Source organism: Bactrocera neohumeralis, chromosome 5, assembly GCF_024586455.1.
Source record: "Bactrocera neohumeralis isolate Rockhampton chromosome 5, APGP_CSIRO_Bneo_wtdbg2-racon-allhic-juicebox.fasta_v2, whole genome shotgun sequence".
In the NCBI taxonomy this organism is placed as follows: Eukaryota; Metazoa; Arthropoda; class Insecta; order Diptera; family Tephritidae; genus Bactrocera; species Bactrocera neohumeralis.
Genome location: NC_065922.1, coordinates 71,234,391 through 71,253,882, shown reverse-complemented (window position 1 = coordinate 71,253,882; position 19,492 = coordinate 71,234,391). Strand labels below are relative to the sequence as shown.

Sequence of the window (19,492 nt, the reverse complement as noted above, 5' to 3'; positions counted from 1 at the left end):
CTAACGCTGTTTGAATCAGTAAGTAAATGTGTACTTCTATGCAGTCAAAAACAAGTTTGACACATAGATTTAGAGACACGAGAGACTGGTTGCTTTAAGAAATCTATATAAATCACTAAAGTAGCGTAGGCTCTGAGCTAAAAACTAAATATAGAAGTAGCAAACATTTGAAAATAAAGGTATACACAGCTACCATTCTTCTCTCTTATCCACAACTTCATCTAAAGCAATAATTACGTCAATTGCAGTTGCAATTTCGACACACGGAAGAAGTGGAAATCGCAGAAATACTTCGCCTTTCTTTACTTTCACTACCTCATACCGATCAACCTTTTGTTAGCATCTGCGTATCTCTTCTACAAATGCCGCTGGCGATCGTAGTAAACGAACCAGGATCCTTTTGGTCGCCGCACAGAGATTGCGTGCGAATGCAAAATATACAAAGATGGAGCGCTAGATGATAGTTGGAGTATTTAGAGCAAAGAATGTAGCAATACATTAATTGCTGCAACAACAAAAGTAACAAAATCATAAAGCAAATGCGAGTGGAACTAATGATCGCGCTACAGCATTTGAACTGTGCGCAGGCGCCTCGGGCAGGTGCTGCGACTCATGGCAGTTGTGTATTTTTCTTCTCGCCTATTATTCCTTCGCGATACTGATCTCTTTACTTTACTACGGCAATTGTTAAATCGCTCGGAATATCGTGTAGGCGAAATAGCAAAGATTTGTTTTTTGTTTGTCAAAAATTGTAAGGGAAAGGATACATTTAATTTCTGGTGGACAATTGGAGACAATTCAATACGATTCAATCAGTTGTAACTCTCCGAATTATTTCCTTTTTAAGCACACTTGACAACAGTTTAAAGAGTTAGTAAGCCGCTTGGCGGCAAAAGAGGTTATGTTTCACAGGATTAGTGCTAAGTACCATAAATATGTTACTGTAGTCACACACACACATACACCTACTTTGTATAGAATAGATTGAAACAGCGCAATCGCCCTCAATATATGAAAGCGAATAATAAATAGTTAACAAAACTATTATATATATACATATGTATATTTAAAAAACAAATAAAAAATAATGAGAATAATATAACCTAGAGGATTGAACAATTTGGCATAATTCAATGAAACCATCGGCAAGGGTTGTTGACTTGGTTAAATGTAAACTAAGGTTGTGAAATTGGCTAAACATAAACAAAAAGTTCATTGACCCCATAAAATGTAAACAAACGGGAGCTTGTTGAATTGGCTAGATGTAAGCAACGGTTGTGAACTTCGCTAAATGTGAACAAAAAGTTCATTGAACCCATAAAATGAAAACAAAAACGTCATTGACCTCAAAATGTGTACAAAGGGGTCATTGGCCCCAAATGTAAACAAAGGTTGTGGACTTGGATAAATTTAAACAAAGGTTTTGAACTTGGCTAAATGTAAACAAAAGGGCCATTGACCCCACAAAATGTAAACAAAGGGTTCATAGACCCCATAAAATGTAATCAAAGGGCTCGTTGACCCCCAATGTTAACAAAGTTTATGGATTTGGCTAAATCTAAACAAAGGTTGTGGACTTGGCTAAATGTAAACAAAGGTTGTGGACTTGGCTAAATGTAAAAAAGGGTGAAGACCCCACAAAGTGTAAATAAAGTGGTCATTGACCCTACCTTTCCCCCATTTTTGATTATTTTTTTATATAAATATTTTTTATATTAAATTTTTTTTAATTATTTTTTTAACATATTTTAACAAAGGTGTTTTTTATAAAAATTTTTATTTTAGTACTTTTTAAGAAAACTAAGAATTTCAATTTATAATTTCTTCATGAAAAAATTATTTTCAAAGTTCAAAAGTAAAAAATTAAAGCAAAAGTTAAAAAAAAAAAATATTTAAAAAATTATCTGGCAAAAATAAAGACTTTTTTATGAGTGAATGAAGGAACTTTGACGCTACGATGAAGGAACAGCATCAAAAAAATGTATATTTAAATAGGCACATACTTACTTATATACATACATACATATGTATGTATGTACATTTAGGTATGTACGTATGTATGTATATTTCGGTACTCATGCTTCCCACAACCTTTCTACGCCTGCCGCGCATGCTTTGAGTCTGCTAAGACTGCTATTGCGAATTCTCAAAGCGGAATCTTCACAGTGCTTATACATTTCTTTTCAACTCTTACATAACATTGTCTGTCCGCATGTATGCATGTGTGTGTGTGCAAATTTTTTTATTGTATTTTGCTTGCAACACTGCCACATGTTGTACGTAGTATTTATTTAAGCCGCGAGCATGAACTGTAGGCAGCGTCTTTTTATTTTTTCAATTTCTTTTATTTTATTTTTTTTTTTATATTTTTTATTATCTCTATTTTGCTTATTTTCGTATATATTATGCTGTCGCTTTGTTTTGTTTTGTGCTCGACTGCGCATTCGATTGTCGATTGTTGCATGGTGCTTGGGTGCCACGAACTACACACATACATACACATTATTTAATACAAAATGTAATATGTGCTTGTTGTTGTTGTTGTTGTGCGCAAACAAAAGGCAGGATATAGCGAATATACAGGGTAAATAGCACCCTTGAGCCGCGAGCAACGCAATTGTCTGTCTTTTCGTTCGTATGTATGTGTATGTGTAACGAATTGTGCATACGCATTTGCGCAATCAAAACAAAGTACAACAACAAAAATAGCAAAGTAAATCAGCAATAAGAAATGAAATCAAATGAAATGAATCGCGGCTTGAAATAATATGCAGTTGTAGTAATATAACAGCCAGCTCCTCAGGTAAAAGTACTCATCTGTATTCGTGTTGCCATGTGTGTGTGCGTGTTGGTAAGGGCAATCTTAGATAAGCATAAATAAAATAGCTATTGTGCGTCTGCACTTCTACTGCCGTTTAGACATGATAATCTGCGCTATTTAACCACTCGAGCAGCTTTGACGGTCTATGTGGCATGCAACAAAATCAGCTGCATGCATTTTTGCTGCAGCAAAAGGAAATTCAGCAGCATTATTTAACTATATTAATTCAAATATGGCACAAATGCAACACAATCATGCGACTTAAATACAGTTTTAGTGAAAAATAGCAAAAATGTTAGTCTATCCGCAGGCGCAAATTTAGTTAAATGGGCTCTAACTGTGACAATTTATAGATTTCAGCCGAAATAGTCACGTAACAGTAAAGCTTAATGTCGCTACTTCAATATTATATAAAAATTGTTCACTCAATTGTTGTTGTACAAGTTTAATAAAACTATGGACTTATTTGAACTGCAGTATTACTGGCCTTACCAATTTGAGCAGCAATTAATCATTAATCACGCAATTTTTCAACACACACTAGATTGAAAGAACATAAATAAATGATATTCTCAAATATTTTTTCTACAAAATCATACTCAATCTCGAGCAGTAATGTAAGATTAGCCGAAGTAACCGACGCCTACATTTAGGCGAGGTAATGAATTAATTAATAACTGTTAAAGCTTGTAGAAATAGGTTATTAAATAAAGAAAAATTGCTAAGCGTAGCTATAATACCCTCCACAGGTGCATTTCTTGTAGCATAAAATATTTTGATCGTTCAGTTTGTATGACAGCTATACGCTATAGTGATATGATCTGAAAAATTTCTTCGGAGATTATACCGTTGCCTTGGAAAATATTCTGAGCCAAGTTTCGTGAAGATATATTGTCAAACCAAAAAGTTTTTCTTACAAGGATTTGAGTTGGATCGGTCAGTTTGTATGGCAGCTATATGCTATAGTAAACCGATCTAAGCAATTTTTTCAGAATTCGTACCACTGCCTTGGATAATAATCCATGCCTAATTTTAGGAAGATATCTCGTCAAATAAAAAAGTTTTCCAAACAAGAACCTGATTTGGATTGTTCAGTTTGTATGGCAGCCATATGCTATAGTAAACAGATCTAAGCAATTTCTTCGAAATTCATAACGCTACCTTGGATAACAATCCATGCCAAATTTTAAGAAGATATCTCGTCAAATAAAAAAGTTTTCCATACAAGAACTTGATTTGGATCGTTCAGTTTGTATGTCAGCTATATGCTATAGTGATTCTATATCGGCGGTTCTGACAAAACAAGCAGCTTCTTGAAGTGAAAAGGACGTGTGCAATTTTTCAGATCGATATCCCAAAAACTGATGGTTTAATTTGGAAGAATAAAAAACCGAGCTCAAAGATCCCCTCTTTCAAGAATGAGTCCGAGTAAGCTTTTATGTGGTACAAAAGTTAAGCACAGAAATTGATTAGCAGTAAGAACTTAATGAAGGATTGATTAAACAGTTATTATAACAATATTCAACTCAACCTCTACAACAAAAGGTAGAACACGCCTTCAACAAATTTCATCATATATTCTAGAGAGAAAACGTCAAATTATAATTTATCTGCATTTAATCCAGTTTTAGGAACCCAGAGTGCTGCATAATGGAACAGATAGTAATTGAATGAGAAATTCCTACCGAAAAATTCAATCAAAGTACCTAAAGAATGTATACTTCTGGGCATAAATTTTGTCACAAAGGGAGAGGAAAACCTCGACTCCGTTGGAAAGACCAGGTGAAGAGTGATCTTAATTTTCAACTAAAGAGGAACAGAACTTAAAAGTGAACTAGGAGATCCATATTAAGTACCAGCAGCTTTGAGGATTCCTAACTCCACACTGAAGTAAACAGAAGATCTTCTGAAGAGAGAGTCTAAATTATAATTTAAGAGACAAGACTACATTATTTTATTCCTTCCTTTATTGGAAAAAAAGGTTTCTTTGATGGAATTATCTCATACCAAAGAATTTATATTCTAAAGAAATACTTGCTCTAAGAAATTCCAAATACGAGTTGAATATAGAAATATCTTCTTCTTTATTGGCGTCGATAACGCTTACGCGGTTACAGTCGGAAATGTAAAAAATCCTATAATAGAAGTATGGTTTCATTAAACATTTCCACTAATAAAAAAATCTTTGGGTCGGCCCGACGCCTGACTGATACCTTTCGATTACTTCTTTTAATATAAAAACCTGCCTGACAACAGATTTTTCACATTTTCAGACCAATTAAAGTTTAAGGAGAACATGAAGCGCTGTCGTCCAAGTAAACTAGTTGCCTGGAACTCATGAATGTGGAACTCAGAAGCAGTTTTTTGGTTTCATTATTCAAAAATATGTATATATCGCAATTGGTTTGAAACTTTGCTAAACTGCTTTGGAAAACTTACAAATTCTCACTAGTTTGATAGAGCTTTGGAGACGGTAAACGACAGTTGCGGTTACAGTGAACAAAAAAACTCCATATACGGATGGTATGCTTTTCGAATCTTTCCAATGAGTTACACTAATATTGAAATCGTGAGTCCATCCGGCCCTTAAGATCGAATAGTTCTTATTACAACCTGTCTAATCTGAGTTTTGTTTGCTTCTTAAAGCTTTCTGAGTGAATGACGCACTCAGAGTACCACTATTATAAAAAAGCTTTGAGGATTCCTATGAGGTGGGGCAAGCTCCTAAAAAACTCCGTCGATTTCCAAAAATCAGTTTAACATTTGTTGTCCTCCGATGGAGGATCTATCAGATGTTAAGCTGATAAGAACCTATACTAGACTTTGATCTTAGCCATAAGGCCGAGAAGCGATCTTGCATCGGCTTTGAACGTGAGACCTTCCAACCAGTTCCAATTATACAAAAACCTGGTAATCTGTGTTTTTTCACAAAGCTTTCTTGCTAAAGCTTTTCGAGTGAGTGAAACCTTGAAGGAAAGAAACATACTCCAAGGCCTGCCATGGTTTTAACGGGACGGAAGCAGTCTTGGCATTACCTCATGAGCCATTTTTGCTCAGGTGACGGAATATCTTAAGCTCAGAGTTCAACCAAGTCCAACAAAGAATGTTTTGCAAAGTCCCTGTCTATTTTTTATAGTAGAGGCAAGCATCGAAAGTTGGAGTGCGGAACTTTAATCCGCTAACTAAGGCTGCGGACATTCTCACGACAGTAACCGGAATGGATCCGGTAAGTAGAGATTACAATCCCTACAAAGGATTGACAAGTCGGTATCGTGTTTCAAAACTTTTAGAGCAATACTTATAACAATAAAGTGATTCGAACAACTTAGCTGGGATTCTCAAAGGACTAACCTTAGCGTCTTCAAGTATCCATCAGATTTAACAATAACCAATTAAGTTTCGAACCTCAAAGACGTCAGCTCTAAAGCCTTTTTAGTGCTCAATTACTCTTTTCGCCACCAAACTTGTGTGTCATCCTACCCAAAAAACATAAGTTTAGTCCGTAAATTCAAAATTCAAACCAATTTCTTCTTCACCGTAAACTACAACAACTGCAAGACTCACAACAAATTCTGATCTACTTTATTCAAAATGGTTGCCAATACTCGTCAACAACTGTCATCACTTTCAACTTCGACAGCTTAATTTTTGTTGTGACGTAGTCATGTCAGCGACCGCCCTCCCCTCACCTCACTACACACAAGCTCAGCTTCACCATTTGCAATTACTTATGCACTTTGTGCGCTTCACGGCGGCGGAGTGTCAGTAACAGCAACAACAAAAGCACCAATATCAACACCACCCTTATCGACCACGCCACCCCCGAGGGAGGTAAATAAATTGAAGAGCTGAAAATGCTGTTAAATTAAAAGCGACAAATCCGGCGTTCGAGCGGAATTGTGGAAAGTGAAAAGTGATAGGCAAAGCGTGTGTACGCACGCACTTTTAACGCTTCCCTTTTTTCATTAAAATATATAGCAGAACAACAACAGCAACATCAAAAACAAGTATTGAAAAGGATATGATGGATTTTGGCAGGAAAATGAAAAAAAAACTTTTGCATTGAAATCAAAAGCAGTGAAAATCAAATTAGACCCACAGATGGGCAGAGACGACGGTCGACAGCACGTGCGAAGTGTAGTCCTTACGAAAAAATCAATAACGACCATTACGGTATGGATATGTATGTAAAAAAGTATGTAAAGAAGTATATACCCAACGCTTGTTTTTGTAAACCGTCTTTGCATTTATGGCTGCGCTCGAAGATGCCATGAAACAAGCACGAACTCTATGGCTACTCTCGAAGAGTTTACGCTATAGTATATCAGCTGAACCTTATGAAAGTTTGGAGTTTCGGTGGGTTTTATTCATGAGTCTACCGCAAGATTTTTGGAATTAACTCAATTCTTGTATGAGCACTTCACTTCAAAGAAGTCGAAAGTCACCAAAGAATTCACAAACTTATTCAAATTTCCATTTAATTGTAGACCTGGTATCCAAATTAGACACTTATTGGGCTCTTAAATAAACTTTATTCTGATTACTCCTTAAATACCGGATCACTTGGATCACGGAGACGTCAAACCGAACTCTGGCGGCTGCTTCTCTATTCATATACCGGCGAGGGAGTTGTGGGTGGGAAGAAGCCGTTGGAGGAAAGGGGTAGTGAGCCCTCTTTACGGATGGGTCAAAGCTTGATGAGAAGGTTGGTGGAGAGGTTTACTGTTAGGAGCTCTACACAGTTACATTACAGTGTTTTCCAAGCCGAGGTTGCCGCCATTAAGGGAGCAGTTGATTTACTGCTCCGGAGTGCGGTCTCCTTCAGGATAACTCAGATAACAGAGCCTCGACGCTAGTCTGAAAGCTGATGAGCTAGCTAGAAAGGCACCCTAGAACCGCTATCGGTAGAATGGGAACGAGTCGATGCTTCCGTAACCTCTGGTGCTCTTCTAAAAAGCTGGTTAAACCATGTCGACGGCCCCATCCGGTGGAGTAGTCCTCACCTTCAGCATTAAAAGTTGGCTTGAAAAAGGCCTCTGCGGGTTAAAACCATGTCAGGCCCGGAGTACGTTTCTCCCCCTTCATCATTAAGTGATAAATATAGGTTGAAAAAGCCCTCTCTTTACAGGGCCGGCTTTGAGCGCTCTGCCTCGTAAAGGTGTGCGCCAATTCTCGTCTTAGTCCTTGTAACTGAGATAAATTTCACGTCTACCTTTGGGAAGGTGAATAACCGCTCCGAGAGGGCTCTTACAGATATGAAGAAAATAACAACAAAATTTTAAAAACAGACGAGGGAGGAAGAAGGTCGATGTGCGAGACAAATTTTTGCCCAGAAGTCCCCCAGAAAAAACACTAACAAATTTGTAGAAGCAGGACTTTTTATAACATAAATAGAACTGGAGGAGATATCAGGGTTCTTCTTTCTTATGGGCTCCAAGACCTTTAAAGAGAGTTTGTTTGAGACACTTTCGACATTGGAAGTTGGAATTTCATAATGTGACTATCATCTTAAGGATACTGACTTTGAATTGTACGTCCACGGATGCTTTGTAGAGTAGTTGACTGATTTCGGAAGACCAATATGTGACCGAAGTCCAAAAAAAAGTATGCTATCGTCGTTGATGCGGTATTAAGCCAGCCAAACACTTCACGGACAGGCGATTGAGAGTGCAAAACAAATCTAATGATGGATTTGGTACCAAATCTCGGCGACTATTTCAATAAAGTTCTACCAAACTTTATAGAACCGGGTGCTGTAAGGAACGTTTATTGGAAATGGGCTAAAGCTCTAAGAGCACGAACTACGATCCCCATCTTAAATGCGAAGCCGAGACCGAGAAACGGTAGAACTACCGATCAAATATTTAAACTTTTATCTGTAAAATGCAACAAGAAAACAAATCCCGGCAAACACTATAAAAAATTCAACCAAATTTTACGCCCGGAACGATTGTTGGCAATATAATTAAGCTCTAAGTGCCCGAACTACGATCCCCATTTCCGATTAGTGACAATATGTCTAAACTCTAAGATTTTACATTCTAAGGACGAAGACGAGAAAGAGGAACGGACCGATCCAGCCGGTTTGCACAGGGTTTACAGACTTATGCATCTCTTGTTTTACAAAGATGCAAAACTAAGAAACTCTGTAGTCAACAAATTTACTTTAAAATGCATTTTCTGCACTTTACATCACAGCAAAATCCATATACAGTGGTCTTCAGCGCTCTTTATCTCGAGGATGCAGATCGTTGAGCTTCTGCGTTAGATTTTCTCGCTTTCTTAACGCTTTAAAATTTATAGAATTGTTGTTGTAGTCAGAAAATTTGTTACTTTCAAGCTGCGTTCGACTTTATTGCTTGGAAATTGCAGCAATGTTGTGTTGGGTATAAAAAATTTACAGTTATACCAAAAAAACGCTGCGAAATTAGTGTTTCTTCAACGCACTTAGTTAAAAAAAAAACAGAAATATTTTACAACAACTGCATGAGATACTAAAAAATCACACGCCATATAACGTTTGCAACGCACAAAAACATCAAACGGCTGTGCTACAACAATAATAACAACAACAAAATAGCGCTAACTACACTTCATTATGTTCAAAGTCAGCATTGATTTGATGGCATAGACATATACATATGTATTACATACATACATACATACATATATACATATAAAAATTACGGTACATATGTATGTGGGCTACTACCACTCTCTATATATTTATATGCATCTATACAATTAGATATATACGTTTATATAGGAGCACATCAGCATCTAGGTCTATCAGCCGCCATCAGTTTCTCAGCCTGCAGGCAACAACACCACCAATGCGCTCTTGACGGTGGTTGAAATTTCAACAAAATTGTCCAGCTGCTGACTGGCATAGACAGCGTTGTTGTTGTTTTGTGTTTTTGCTGGCGCTGTTGATGCGGAGAAGCTGCTTAGGCTGTCGGCTGATGGTGGTGGCGTCACTGATATCCCTGCTATTGTGGCTACTTATTGTTGTTGTTGTTGTTGTTGTTGTTTTTTGTTGTCACGTTGACAACCAACAACGCACACACGCTATTTACGCACTTATATACACAATATATATGCATATATACCGTTATACAGCAGTATATAGGCGCATTTCATTGTTTGTAGTCTACTTTTAGGGGTGACAAGCTTTTCACTTTCATTCTTTTAATTTGCGCTTATCTGCCCGGCGGGCGCTTCAATAGCAGCTACAACAACAACAGCAACATTTATAATAATAATAGCAATAACCAAAACAACAAAAAAATATTACAACAACAACAAAAGCAGCGTGTCTATATTGATTGTATGCTCATCAAACAAACGAAGAAGGCGCAAATATTCATAGCTGCTGCACCACCAACAACTGTACATAAACACACATATAGACACATACACATACAAACACACACAGCTATGCAATCTACACTTGAAAGCTGACTGCTGTCGCTGATTGTGACGCGTTGATAACTCGAAATTGGTAGCAGCAGCAGCGCTAGTAAGAGCCACCCTCTATTAAGTAGCTAGACAAATATGCCGTTAGGCGCAAAAATATACGCACATACACACATAAATATATGTGTGTGTATGTATGTATATAAGACATGTCCATTGTCGACTTTGGCTTGGAATCTGCCATTTGCGTTCCATTGGCTTTGCGTTGGCCCGTTATTTACACATATCTCTAAGGGGGTTGTTTGCTTTCGGCTTTGTTGGCTGTCAACGCGACCGACGGACATTGGCAAAAGTAAAGCAAAAACCTTCTCTATACAGCAACAACAACAACACCAATGATGTTGTATCTTGATGCTCTATCTAACTGTGAATGGCGCGCCCTTGCCACCTTTCCAGCCCACAGGCGCACAGGCGCTCGTCAAAGCTGTTACGCTAGACGCACTCTTAAGCCCAAATGTGTTATATCGAGGTCCTTAAAAAGGAATTTGAGTATATGTGCGTGTGTGTGTGTGTGTAATAAGCATAAGTAGTGACAGTCGAAAGCTGAAGTGGAAGTAAAATTAAACGGAAAATGCCATTTAAATTGAATTTGTGCCACACATATCATGGCGGCTTCGGCTAAGTCTTACCATGTCCGAGGGCGGTTTGGGTGGGAAAGCAAATTTAGTGGGTTGACAATTGTTGTTATATACAAATACGTATAAGGAAGAAATAATGCAGCAAAAACAAAAAAAAAATCAACAAAACAGTTTCATAAGAAAGCAGATAAAAAGGCAGGATAAGATAAATAAAAGAGGTTTGCACCGCGACCCAAGGAATCGATTTTATAAACGATCTATAGCTAACGTTTTGCGGATCCGATTTTATAACCGATCTATAGCTAACGTCACGTCACATTGATTCCAAGAGATCTTCCGTGAATAGAAGTTTCGAGGATCCGGTTTTATAACCGATCTATAGCTAACATCAGGTCACATTGATTCCAAGAGATCTTCCTTGAACAAAAGTTTTGTGGATCCGATTTTATAACCGATCTATAGCTAACGTCACGTCACATTGATTCCAAGAGATCTTCCGTGAATAGAAGTTTCTAGGATCCGGGCTTATAACCGACCCAGAGTTGTCATTATATTGATTCCAAGAGATCTTCCGTGAACAAAAGTTTTGCGGATCCGATTTTATAACCGATCTATAGCTAACATCACGTCACATTGATTCCAAGCGATCTTCCGTGAATAGAAATTTCTAGGATCCGGTTTTATAACCGATCTACAGCTAACGTCACGTCACATTGAGTCCAAAGGATCCTCCGTGAACAAAAGTTTTGCGGATCCGATTTTATTACCGATCTATGTATAGCTAACGTCACGTCACATTGATTTCAAGAGATCTTCCGTGAACAAAAGTTTTGCAGATCCGATTTTATAACCGATCTATAGCTAACATCACGTCACATTGATTCCAAGAAATCTTCCGTGAATAGAAGATTCTAGGATCCGGTTTAATAACCGACCCAGAGTTAACATCATATTGATTCCAAGAGATCTTCCGTGAATGAAAATTTTGCGGATCCGATTTTATAACCCATCTATAGGTAGCTAACGTCACAAAGATTCCAAGGATCCGGTTTTATAATGGAACTTTAGCTATCATCACGCTGATTCCAAGCGGTCTTATGTAATATTTTATGTGAGATAACCGAATGTAATATATTACAGTGATCGAAGAGCAACTGTCATTAATAAATATTTGTAAACATCAGGTTCTGCAAGCTTTAGGTATGAGTAGCTGTCAAAGCTAAACAGAATATCGAAGTCAGGAGAGAGAATATTTCTATTCTAAGAATATTCCGATGCTCTTCAGTCAGGTATGTTCGACCGTAAATATTTCTGCAAAGAAAAGATGTTCAAATCCCTTACTCCTTCGGTAATATTAACGATAACAACCAAAAACCTGGTGGAAGCGCGAAGTTTTCCAAAGGAAGAGTTTCTTTGTACCCAAAACAAGCGAATTTCTGCATGGAGTCGTTTGTAACTCGATTGAACTCAAAAAAATGGGTGTCTATGTATAGAAAAACATATTAAACCTAGTGGATGCTACAAAACCCAGCGCAAAGTTTCCCAAGCAAGAGTTGCTTCGTATCAAAGACATGCAAATTTTTGTCCAGAGACGTCTGTAACTGCACACAAAACTGGGCTACTTGGAGTCGACCCTAAAGTCTAGTTTTAACAAACAGAGCTTCAAACGGAATATGGTTTACGAAGAAGGATCGATTTTTTTCGAAGCAAGAAATCGAAGACAATCGCCCTTTTGGTCTCGGTTTCGGCTTAGACTTACCAGTTACTACTAACTCGAAGAAAGTAGAGATAAGTCCGCAGACTATCAAGACCACAAATAACTATATCGGTTATAGGTATAAGCCTTTGAAAAAAATCGAGCTCTTTAGCGCAAAGAATAATACCCAAATGTGGTGCGCATTGCACAGGATGAGCCTCTGCTAAGGTCCAATAGACCAAAAGTTTCGGATTTATGCAATACCAACTAACTTGAATACCGAATTCCATTTTCAAGTACAATAGATTTCGCAGCATAAGCGGTCATTTATAGACTTTTAGCACTAGTTAAACTATGATCTTGAAACCAATATTCTGGCGACATGATCTTAAGACGTCCAAGGCGCCCAAAAGATGTCTTTACTTTTCCGTTCCCACAACAATCGGGTCTACGTAACCGGAACGGAACCGGATTTTATCCGTTGACGACAACAACAACAACATGTCTTTACTTTTAAATCGATGGAGCTACACTTATTCAATTTTTAAATCGACATACAAAAGTGATACCCTCTTCAGCTCGCATTTGGAGCAGAGCTTTTAGCGCCTTCTAAGCACAATGTACTTATACTTCCTCATTATTATTTTATATACCCACTTTCAGAGAATCCACGCTGGCAGCATACAAATGTACAACAACAACATCAAGCATATAGCAAGTGAGATAATTGAACAAAGTCCCCCAGCACTTGAACACTTACGTGAGCTTTTTTGTTGGAGAGCGCCAAAAGGAGCCCACCAACATGCGATTTGTCTGCCGTTATTTACTCGCACAAGCAAACAAGTACATATGTTTATATACATAACACTCCCATATAGTCCATTGTATATGCCATTGAATTGTGTGTGCGCGCTGATGAAACTGTCATGGCGTCGCAGCCAACCGGGCGTGAGGCTCCACACGGCTAATAAAGTCTCAACGCGTCATTTTTTAGCCTGTTAAGTCGTGTTTTTGTTTTTGTAGTCATGCCAATCCAACAACATTTGGGCCCCAAAAACTATGTACAAGTCAACAATGAGCTTGCACACATGCCCGCGGGTCTCTTCGGTTTATTTGTGTAAATGTAGCTGGAATTGCGCAAGCTTCCTAAGTTTTTGGTCCACACTTGCGCGGCAACCTCGCTATTTACACTTTCCACAAATTCCTGTTTGCTTCGGTCTAACTCCGTCACCTTCCAGCACTTCGATTATGCTTTTTTCCTGATTTTTTACTGACTTTGCGAGTATATACATACATACTTGTGCTGTACGAAGTGTTTTCCGTTAACGCTTCTATCTCTCACGCTTGCTTTGCGCCGATATACCTGTAGGAAATCAGACAGTTCGAAATTCAGACGAATCCTGTTCGACTTTAGGACTTCAAAGTTCGAAGAGCAGAGCTCCAGTTCAGTTGTGGGCTTTTTCTCAAGCAAGTCTTCTTTCGACTTCAACACTTCACAGTTCATAACTCAGTGCTCCAGTTCAAATGCGGACCTTCAACGAAAGCCCATCCATAGTAGGGTTACACTACTTTGGTCCTCCTCCTCCTCTCTGGAAATTTTTTATGAGTAAAATTTTTAATTCCTCCTCCAAACGGCTGTTGGATCTTAGAAGTTGTAAAAGAAAAAATTTTTCTCAAGTTTTTCTGAGAAGTATACTTGGAGAACTAGAATATCTAGCCAAAAACCGACGGAGAAGTACAGAAAAGCTTATGAGCTTTTTATCATAGACATTTAGATCCAAGGTTTTTAGGACATGAGCTTTTTAGGTTAGCACTAAAGGAAGGAATAGGTTGTAGATATAAGTTTTTAACTCCTAAGGATGTAGAAAATCTCTCTAAAATTGGATATTAGTTTTGAAAAGATGAAAACCGTTGCAAATGCTCAAAAACGAAAAGGAAACGATAAAGGAGTAACAGATGATTCCAAAAAATCTCAAAACACACTAATAGACCAGTATTTCGCAGCGGAAAGAACGTTAAATAAGAACCAAACAAAAGCAAGTCGAAAATACAAGAACGAGGAAAGGAAAAAACTTAAAAAACGCACAAAAATTCGTAGAAAAAATGCCGAAAAGCAAATACGAGTACATAACAAATACATAAGACTCCATAAAGCGGCAGGAATAGCACGAAAAAAAGCCAAAAGCCCGCATAAGAGCCCGAAAATTGGAGCTTCGTATGTGCCACACACATACCGACATACTTTCGACTAACACGCCAACTTTTTACGCCACCTTCACCGCCATTTTCGCTTACGCTTGGCATTGACGCTCGCTCACGGCTGTCCTTTGGCTTCGACATACTTTTTGTGTAGACTGAAAACCGTTTGGCGTTGGCGCGTTGTCATAGCAACACCATCACACGCCGCGTGGTGTCGTTGTCGGCGCTTGGAAGTGCGCTTTTTGTCGGTGGTCCGCCGGTGTCGGTGTTGACTATGCCGCCATGTTTGCGCTTCTGCTTTACACCAATGATACACGTCGCGCGCCCTGGCATATCCAACGCCAGCAATCTTACCATCTGCGTGGCTGTTTGTTGTACAGTCAACTTTTTAGCCATGGCTGTGCTGACAAGCGTAGATTGCTTGGATATCTGCGCGTTTTTGTTGACTTCATTTCGGTGTACATGTATGTTATGTAAGTATTCGGTGTCTGTATGCATGTCTATTAGCGTTCCGGTGAGCTAACGTACGTACGGCCTTTTAAGAGCTCGTCCTTTTGCGTATTTACTTATTTATGAGCACACATTTCGGAGAACTTTTACACTTTCAAGAAGCACTCTCCACTTCGCGACGCTGCCGTGGCAGTGAAATGTGTAGGCGGAAGGTTTGTCTACAACTTTAGAGTCGCAGGCGGAAGCGAACTCTGTTGATGTTGAAAACATACTTGTATATGTATATGCATCAAGCTCAACCGTCTTCAGCTGTCTTGATACCGGCATTACAGTCCACTCAATGGCTCTCCGTCTTCAGCTGGTTTGATACAGGCATTACAATTCTTTCAATGACTTTCCGTCCAGACGTTCCTTCGAAGTGTAGCAACTATAGATATGACGTGCAGGTATTCCTACTTCTTTAATCCGTCATAAATGCCGGAGCTCAAACTTTTCTCATCGCCCAAATCGATACTCTTGTGTATACTTGGATATGTTCGGATCTTTCCATCGTCCATTATTTGGTATATAATCGACCGTTTCGAGAATATTTGTATAATTCCGAAACCGACTCATCTTTAATCTTTCTATCGTCCATTACTTGGAATAGATTATAACGTTTCGTGGATAATTAGATGCGTCTGGACCCAAATTTCGAACAACTTTACATGATCACGATTCTACGGTGTTCGATTCTTCTTGTATTTTTTTCCATGACAGTTGATTTATAAAGTTTAAAGGACAACCAAGCTCTATACGCATAGTTCTATTAGACAAAAATAACCTTAAGGAACACAAAGTTTCTTATTCACAGAGCCAACTTCTGAATCAAGAACAGTCTAAACTTTAGTCTTAAAGACTCTTTAGTCATCTACAGCAGATGCTTAGGAACAATGAGCCAACCCGTTCCCACGACAGTCGGGTTTACGTAACCGGAACGGACCCGCCTGTTTTTACACGTTCAAGGACTGTCAACTAGACAGAATTCTGCCACTACAACAATAACAATGAGCCAACCAACTATTTTATGAAGAATATTCTAAGCTTAAGGCTTAAAGATCCAGAAAGATTGTCTATATGCTGAAGATCTTTGCATGATGTTGATGTAATATTAGTCTAAGAAAGTAATCAAGCTATAGATACTGGATCCTTAGCCTAAGGAATACTGAAAAGCGCAGGCAAGAGCGGTCAGAAAAAAAGTAACGGTGTATATTACTTTACTTGAGGAGAAACACGCCGTTCCCAGTCACTGTCCACGTTCCCTTTCTACTATTTCCCACAATCTTTCACGTCTTCCCAATTCTGCGACAAAAATTCGCACTCCAACCATACTAAAGCACTCAATCAAAGCATGTAAACATAAGTTGACATTTCTCATTATTGAGTATTTCCGATTTTCAAGTGGAACGACATATTTCCGCTACGAGCTCAGCAAGCTGACTCCGCTACCACCGCCCTAAATAGCCTATACACAGTAATTACAAGCATTTTTGCTTTGTTGACGCTAAGCGGCCGTCAAAATCAAGTCTGTTAACATGCTGCCATAATAAATTGGTTGGGAAAATCATTGTCACGCCGACGACGATGTGGCTTGCGGAGGCTTGGTAGCAGAGCGCACCGCAAACACAACGGATGTGAGTTAATAAATTGAAGATTTCTGTTGAATATTGTGTGGGTACTTGAAAAGCGAAAACAAGAAATGACATTAAGTACAATATGACAACAACAACAAAAACACAATTCGAACAACAAAAAATAAGTAGGAAACAACAAAATCTCAAAGACTAATTAGAACGCCTGCAACGTATACATGTATTTATATATATAAATGTATGTATCTATGCCGATAAATACATGTTCATAATTATACCCTGATCAGCGTGTATAAGTTTGACGGGATGCCCGGAAATGTTGGAGATTTAACCATGTCCTTTTACCTGTTTGAATATATGCTAACTAATCCCTCAATTTTTGAGATATCGATCTGATAACTTGCACACATCTTTTTTTCCCCAAGAAGCGGCTCCTTTGTCCTAACAGACGATATCGGACAACTATAGCATATAGTTGTCATACAAACTGATCGATCAAAATCAAGTGCTTATATGGAAAACTTTTTCATTTGACGAGATATCATCATGAAATTTAGCAGAGATTATTGTCCAAGACAACACCACATTCCCCTCACAAATTGTTCAGATCGGACCACTATAGCACATACATATGTAGATGCCATGCAAACAGACCGGCCAAAACGAAGCTCTTACATGGAAAACTTTTTTATTTAATCAGATAACTTCATGAAATTTGGCACAGATTATGGTCCAAGGCAAAGCTTCCATCTTCAAGGGAAATTTTTCAGATCGGACCACTATAGCTTATAGCTGCCATACAAACTAACCCATCAAAATCAAGTTCTTGTATGGAAAAATTTTATATTTGACGAGATATCTTCACGAAATTTGGTATGGATCATTTTCCAAAGTAATGCCACAATCTCCAAAGAAATTGTTTAGATCGGACACTATAGCTTATAGCTGCCATACAAACTAACCCATCAAAATCAAGTTCTTGTATGGAAAAAATTTATATTTGACAAGATATCTTCACGAAATTTGGTATGGATCATTTTCCAAAGTAATGCCACAATCTCCAAAGAAATTGTGCAGATCGGACCACTATAGCTTATAGCTGCCATACAAACTAACCCATCAAAATCAAGTTCTTGTATGGAAAAATTTTATATTTGACAAGATATCTTCACGAAATTTGGTATGGATCATTTTCCAGAGTAACGCCACAATCTCCAAAGAAATTGTAAATCGCCACTAATCTCCAAAGAAAGAACCATCAAAATCAAGTTCTCGTATGGAAAAATTTAGATCGGACTACACTTTGGTATGGATCATTTTCCAAAGTAATGCCACAACCCCCAAAGAAATTATTCAGATCGGATTACTATAGCTTATAGCTGCCATACAAACTAACCCATCAAAATCAAGTTGTTATATGGAAAACTTTTTTATTTTCCACGAAATTTGGCTTTTATGCATAAGCATAAGCAACTCTGTAGGGTATTATAGCTGCGGTGCAGCCAAAGTTGAAATTTTTCTTGTTATATACATACTATATATATTTTCGCAGAAATTTTCAATGGCTGACTGCAACACCCTCCTAAAGCCTCAAAGCAGCTACACACCTACCCTTCAACACGCTTAGAGCTTGTAAGAATGACTTATGTACATAAATACGTACATACATATATACACAAACACATGACCCACGCTCTACTGTTCCTCCCTCCCCTTTCGTTGCTTTGCATTGCTTTTTTTTATTAGTTTGCCTAGTCAAATCATTCAAATTATATACTTACATACATATGAATGTATATTTGTATATAAATTATATAAATATATATATAATACATACATATATATGTGTATGTATGTTTTTTCTGTCTGTCCGAACACCCTCTTTGACAGCTTGCCGGCCGGAACCATGCGCTTGGTTGCCATTGCAACTCAAAATCGAAATTGGGCCGACGTCGGCTAACGCTTGGCATCTAATAAACAAACGTTCTTCTGTAGTTGTTGTTGTTGTTATTATTTTTTGCATGGTCGCTGGGGCAGTGTGTACGTCGACCGTCGTTGTACCTCGTTGATAGGCCGGCGAAGTGAAGCTTTCAAGTGCGACCAACAAAGGCAACCAATACTACCGGAAATAACGGCACTACAACAACAAAGAAACAACAATAATATGTACAACATTTTCACTGACTCTTATCCCCTGCGGCCGCACACACTTACAACACACACATGCATGTGGATAAATTCTTATTCAAGTCGCACACCCACAACCGTTGCAAACACCCACACGCCCTGCACACCCGGCGCAGTCAATTGACACAAACAATGGCGACATTTTCCCTTAGCGTTGCATATTTTTCAATTTCCTTCCTTTGCTGCATACTCGGCCAAACGAGCGGTTGATAAATGTGCACTGCAGCGCGGCTTGCTAAACCCAACCATACCGCCAAGTGGTGTATAGCCAACGCTAGTTGCCGCACTGCACCTCCAAACCCCGAAACGTCGCAGCACGCATGCCAAAGAGCAGTCTTCAAGCCTCAAACTCCCAACTCCACGTCACGAACCCCAAAAACCCAGCCAGGCAGCTTGCAACCCTCTGCAGTCCGCCATACAACGGTAAATATGTATGTGCGCCCATTTCGGTTAG

General features: G+C 38.5%; 1 non-coding gene across 1 annotated transcript; it reads right to left on the bottom strand.

Moving 5' to 3' along the window:
• Positions 1-5,478: 5,478 nt before the first annotated feature.
• LOC126760852 (U2 spliceosomal RNA) lies at positions 5,479-5,674 on the bottom strand. The gene has a single exon (XR_007667272.1). It is a non-coding gene; the product is annotated as a U2 spliceosomal RNA (small nuclear RNA).
• Between the last annotated feature and the right edge of the window lie 13,818 nt (positions 5,675-19,492).